This window comes from Cyprinodon variegatus, unplaced genomic scaffold, assembly GCF_000732505.1.
Source record: "Cyprinodon variegatus isolate N-32 unplaced genomic scaffold, C_variegatus-1.0 Scaffold367, whole genome shotgun sequence".
In the NCBI taxonomy this organism is placed as follows: domain Eukaryota; kingdom Metazoa; phylum Chordata; class Actinopteri; order Cyprinodontiformes; family Cyprinodontidae; genus Cyprinodon; species Cyprinodon variegatus.
Window position 1 is genome coordinate 271,321 of NW_015150820.1, and position 6,944 is coordinate 278,264.

Consider the following 6,944-nt stretch of genomic DNA (forward strand, 5'->3'; position numbering starts at 1 on the left):
TTTAGGATTCTGTCTCTCACTGTTAGAATGTACATATGATTAAAATTGTAGATTGTTGCATTCTTTGTAAGTGGGCAAACCTGCAAAATCAGCAAGGGGTCAAATACTCATTTACCCCACTGTATTATTCTAACATGGATAGATTGTATTAAATCTAGGGCTTTGCTCTTTGCATTTTCTCTACTATGCAAACACATTTTCCCTTACTGCCGACCAGGCTGGTATTTTTAACAAAGGTTCCTCATCCAAATCACAGTGGTCTCTACTCCTCCACCATAAATGTAAAACTTCTTTTAAAGAGGAAAAATAATCTGAATTTTTATTTGTTTAGCAGCAACATTAGAGGAGGCTTTAGAGGAGGTTTCCTGTGTAAATGTGTGGCACACTGCTAACTGTGTCATCATGAGTAATAATTATAATTATGAACATCACTCATGCGCAGAAAAGTCTTGCCAAATGCACTCAGGTGGAATCATTTACAAAGCACCATAAATCTGTGTTTTTGTTTTCTTTTTTTCTACAAATTGCTGTTAGCTGCTTATTACTCCAATCTATAAGGCCATTGGAGACGCGGTGATTTAAGTTTTAGTGAAGAGTTCAGATTTGACACAGACTTGTGTTCTACATAATCAACACTTGTTGTAAAAAGCATTCTATATGTTTTTGTTTTCTTTTATTGGGGTGGGGGGCTCAGGTGTGATGACAAATCTTTATTTTATGTGATCTGGAATGAAGCAAGGCCTTGATGGAAGCTACAGGCAACAGTTCTGACCGGTAATGCTATGCAGACTTATCTGAATCTGAAGCTACAAAGATTAACTCTTAAGACAAAAAAACATTTTAAATTTTTATTGGGACTGAATTAGACGAACACAGGGGGTTAACAGGTAACTGTGTGTAAATGAAAGGTTTTTGATCCTGATATTTAATATAAATTGGTAGTAATCTATATCCAGTATCTTTCTATATTGTCATATATTTCTAAAAGAGCAATTCTAACTTTTCTTATTTTTAAGTCATTTAAAACATAACATAATTGTTTTTGTAAGTAGAATTAAATGGTAAAAGATTAAAGGATGATTTGTAAATACATTGCAAATCAGTTTTGGAGGCAAACTGTTCATTTGAGTGTGTATGCTCAAAACAGTTGGGGAGCACACATGGTCCATCTTGCCTGATGGGAAAGACATTTATGATGCTCCCCAGATGATCCCTTAGACCCCGCTGAGATCATTAATGTTTTGCTGGATTTCAAATTCCTTGATGCAGTCTCAGTGTGGTGTAAATGGCCTCTAAAATTTCCCCAATGAGAACTTAACATTAAGTCTGTACAGGACTGAAGAAAAACTTTTATTGCAACCCCTTTAAACTGTGGCAATGGCGAGAAAAGTCCATAATTGTATGCTCATACAATTTAGTTAAATATTACCGTGAAGAAGAACAAAGAACTGAAGTTTATTATAATCAATTTTTCTCCCTCTTCTTTTTTTCCTCCCCGCGACAATTAATGAGCTGACTCGGTAATTTACAGACCATTATTGTAAATCTTTCAGAGTCGTGGAGCTTCAGTCAGGGAATTACACATTTCTGCTCCTGACTCATTGCCATCTTGAAAAGCAACACAAGCCAGCTGTAATCTAAGAAAAAAAAACCTAAAGCGACTGCTGTCTCACAACGGTAACAAGAGCTTTTGAAAAACGGAGCATAATGAGAGGCTTCTTACTGCTCTCATCAAATCCAAATATAAAAAGTTAATAAAGTAAAACTCATTACAGAGTAGGAAATTACATTGTAAAGCAAAATGTGTTCTTCTGTGAGACTCTTCATTGTGGTTCTAGATTTATGCCGCCTTGATAGCACAGTGCTCTGGCACAGCTTCATGAGAAGTCTAATAGCTTTAGGCATTTGAAGTAGTGCAGTAACTCAAGTAGACATCTTCTAACACACCTATGAATTGTAAGCTATTTGCAGGAAACAAATTAAATTCCTTGTGGGACTTACGCTCACATGGAACAAAGGTGTTGAGACGGTGTTCTGCAGGTGGAAACACTGTAAACTCAAGCAACAAGGTTCAGCTACATCACATCAGATATAGTCTGGTGATTTTTGACACCCACATAGACAAATAGCTCCTTAATTATTAATTAACAAAGTTATGTTCTGCTTCTCCCCAGAGTTTTATAGAGACCTTAAAAAGCAGAAGCTATAAACTCAGAGATTTATGCATTTGCTGATTTTAACTTTTATTTTTGTAATTAACACTTAAAAGTGGTGCCTCATAAAAACCTGTTTACGGTTTGTCAAAATTTTACCAGAAACATTGTTTTCATTGATTAATTTACATGAATAGTGTTAATAGAAGGATACAATGTTTTTCAAATTATTTTAAAAATTAAACTCTGATAAGTGTGATATTCAAGTTGAGGGGGGATGACGTCCCCCTTCTGTAAGAAATCTTAAAAATCATCCCTTTTCTTAAATACCATCCCCCATACCATCACCTGTGGCATTTTATTACTGAAGGTGTGAAACTTCTCCTTTTAACAATAATGGCAATAATATTGCGCTTTCAACATTTGGCGGGCTGCGGGCTTATGAGTAGCCTGACCAAAATAAATAAAATCAAAGTGGCCTACCATGACTATGAAGCTGATCCCAGTGGGAAATGTGTCTTCTGCTTTGGTCCCTAACTATGTAGGTGCAGTGATAGCCATGCCAGTCCAGGGACTGACTGCAGTTCAACTGTAAGGTTCCTTGGTCAAGGTCAATGACCAGCGCACCTGACATGCAACAACCATACCATGCATAGTGCTTTAGGTTAATAGACTAAAGCAATATGCAAAACAACTTCAAATTTTGTCCAAATGTAAGAAAAAAAAGAAGGGAGATGGTGGAATTTTCTTTTAACTAGACTAAGTGCGGTGTGCATCTATTAAACAAAGCTCAGTGCATTACATCTCTTTCACACCTTAATCCTAAATTTATTCTGTGTTTAGATGCAGGTGTGTAATAGAGAAATTGCATTTTTGGACAAATTTCAGTGGGCAGATAAGACTAAAATGTAACATTATCGGCTTATTTTTTGTGACATCAACCTGGATAGACCTTGTAAAAGAGAACCATTACCCCTAATTGTTCTTATTACCATAGCAATGTCATGCTATGGGTATGTTTTCTACAGCAGGGATCTGTTTTGCTTCAGCAGGTAGTTATTTTAATAATTGCGGGTTCCATTGTCAACCATCCTCCTACTAATTTGGGAATCCATGCACATTTGAGAGTACAGCAGATTTTAAAACTAGAAACTTGTCAGGTAAGTTTAGTTCATTTAAAGCTTGAAAAAGACTTCACATTTTGGCAGAACGGCAAACCAAAAAAGAGCTTGAAATAGTTTTTAAAAAAGGATGATAAAAGAATAAAAATACTGCCCATAAATGTGCCGGGATATCTAAAAGATATTAAGCTGTATCTCCAAGTAGCTCTGCAGTTCTGTTTGTTCTTCTATGTGATGGTTCATGGCATTAATTCATAAATATATGTAAACATTTGATGCCGAAATATTGCCACACATAGAAATATCCAATAATTCTAAAGGCTTTATCTGGGACACTCTAAATGACCCTTGCTCATCCTGTAATATTGAACTGTTTGGCTAAAAAAATCTTTAGATAAGCATATCTTCCCAGAGTGAAAAGTGGTGGACTTTGTTTGCAAGAAGGTGCGGCATATCTTCTACAAGTCTGTAGTGGAGTCTGCAGTTTCTTTTGTCATCATCTTTTTCAGGTAGCAGTATAAAAGCCATCGACCAAAAAACAAGTTGATAAAGTCTTCTTTTGGAAACTGTTCTGGAGCAGCTAAAAAATAGTTAATTAAAAAGGAGTGCTTTCTAAGAACGAAACAGCGGATAACCTTTCAAGTCCTCTTTGCAAGACTGATAGAGCTGCAGATTTTTTTTCAGCTTTGCTGTACTACAGACCACTATAAGAGATAAATGAGAGTCAAGTTATACTTTTCCCTCAGGTCCTTGTCTAATTCATTGCTCAGTTAGTATGGAAGCAACATTTGCTTCCATATTGTTAAAGAAACCCCTATAATATCACAGCAGTTTAAAATTCCACTTTGGGATAAAGTGTTTTTGAATTGAATTAAATCATGAATTAATTAATGTATTTTTGGATTGAATGACAACAGGATTTCTCCACAGCAGCAGCCTTACTCGAGAGGGACAGCACTGGAGCTTGCAGAAACTGCTAAGCAAAAGGCTCAAAGAATGATAACAAAAGGCACTTGTTCATTCTGTCTTTAAAATCTCTAGACAGTCTGATGGCATCTGCAAGTAGCAATCCAATTCCCCAGCAGTAATCCAAAAGTGGTCAAAGAAACTGTTGCTAGGATCATGTTAATAGCAACCCCAGGAACCAGGATGTTCTTTGTTTAATCCTGGCTGCAAAAGGTTATATATTATAGTATAAGTTGGTGTTGACACATGCTGCTCCAGGTTCTACCCTTGCCTCCAATTTGCAACTTTAAGAGAATTTTAAATTTTTTATTCTATTTGGATCCTGATATGAACTGCTTTCAACTATACAATACCCTCCAAGACATCCTAGTTTTAAAGTGAAGAAAAGAAATGGCTCTCTGGTTAGAGCAGTAGGGGTCTGCATTTTATAACGTGCATTTCTTTTCTTTTGAAAACCCACTTTAAACAACAGAACATAGCAAACTAGAGAAGCTGCAGGTATCTCCCCTATGATTTGAACAGAAGTTAATGCAATAATAAAAGTTTTTGGGAGCGGGACATACTCCATCAAAACTAGAGCTTTTATCTGCCAATGTAATGCTTTCTTATTTTTGCCTCTGCTCTAACAGTCTTCCTAGGTTTATATCTAACTGTCAAACAGTGGATATAAATCCATACACTAGAGAAAAGGAGCAATCAGAACACAAAATCTTTCCTTTTTTTATAGTTATCTTATGAATAGCTGCATTTATTATGTTGGTGGATGGAAAAGCAAATTTTAAACAGTCAAATTCCATAAACTCACCCTGAAACTACAAATTGAATTACCACCAAGCTGACCTACCGTGAACCTGTTATGGAACATTTTTTAATTCAAAATGTTAATTTTGTTGCTTTTGTGTTTTCACTTTGAACCTTTGGTGATGCTGTTCATTGTTTTTTTTTTTTTATTATTATCAGACACAGATGCTTGTAACTTTTTCTTTGGTATTATTTTTATACTGCGTATTGAGAATAACATTAATGAGTACTAAAAATTTCAACGTGTGCACAGCCCTTCTTAATTCCCTTATTTGTAAATTTAAAACAAAAAAATATATTTCAAACTTTTAAAGCTACAGTGTGTAATTTTTAGCGACATCTAACGTCCAGACTGCAGACCGCAGCAACATGAACATCTCCCCCCCACCGCAACGCAAAGGCAACGCAAATATTAAGGTTAAGAGGCTGAGCTCGTAGATGATGATAAATAACATAGTTATGTATAATATATTACATTTCTGACTGTATATTCCTGTAATTATTACACACTGTAGCTTTAAGTAACCTTTATAATTAAACTCACAAAATCCTTTGTAGGATAATGTAAAGAAAATAAATGTCCAATAATCTTGTGTAAATTAGGTTACATAACATCAAATTAATACCTTTGTTAAACTGTTTTCACCTGTTTTATAGTTTATGTAATGTTGACCTACCTATTTCGATCAAATATTGCAAATACATTTATTCTAACAAATAATGGGATTGTTCTTTAGATTTCTGTTTTTTTTAATGCATTTGCCAAACCCAGGGTTTGATAACTTGTACATCAGTTACATGAAGAGTGCACAAGACAAATATAAAACCACAATTTAAATACAGTTTATAAAAAAAAACAACCACAAACAAAAAGTTTTGTTCTTTCTCGGACACAAAATCAGACAAAACCTTTCAGTTTTATGTAAGAATACTACGATCAGTTGGTACTGTTAAACGCTTGAATGATTTTTTTATGTCTTGAAAATCAGATATTTTGTCATTTTTTTCTCAACCAATCAATACAAATGTCCTCTGTAATGGCTTTTAGTCACATTCAGATATTGGATTCTCCTGCTTTGCTGCATCAGGAATTGGATGACTTTACCTAAATGATGATAATATCCATTCAGCCTCTTTAAAAAAAAAAAAGGAAAATCCTGATAAAGAATATCCAGCAGTAATAATTTTATCTAAAGACCAGTTGAACACTGACACTGCTGTAGGACAGGTATCCAAATAGTTACAGCATGTAACCAAAAGAAAAGGGGGTTTTAGTGATACATAGTGAAGGACAACATCTGATTGAAATACTCTGAGGTCATCCTTAGCAACTGCTGTTAAAACTTGTTAACAGACTTGAACCAAACCCTTTCACAAACACCTGATAACAGTTGTTAACATACATGGTGGCACAACTGATTATCGGGTTTAAAGAGCAACTACATTTTCATATAGGGCCATGTTGAATTGGAAAAGTCCAAAACCGTTTTTGTGTTATTAGGGTTCTAAGCCTGATAACCTTCTAACCTTCAATTCAATGTTATGGCTATTCACCTGCTCCTAGCAGAGCAGGTAACCCTATTGTAGTTGTAATGCTTTCTCATTCTTTTTCTTCTCCACTTAGATGTAATGGCCAGAAGAGCCATTAAATGCTGAAAAAAGGGACATAGCACCCTACTAGAGAGCACAAGATAAGATAAGAGAAATCTAGACCTCTCAAGAACTAGGTTATGTTATAGGAAGACTATCCTGGGTAGGAAACGGACTCCTGAGTGCTGTGCTGAATCCTGACAGCTTTCAGCTGACCGAATGTTATCACTGACAGACACACACATAAATTATGCTTTATCTAAACCGGAGCTACAGCCTTTGGGAAAAGAACTGAACACTTATTACAAAAATG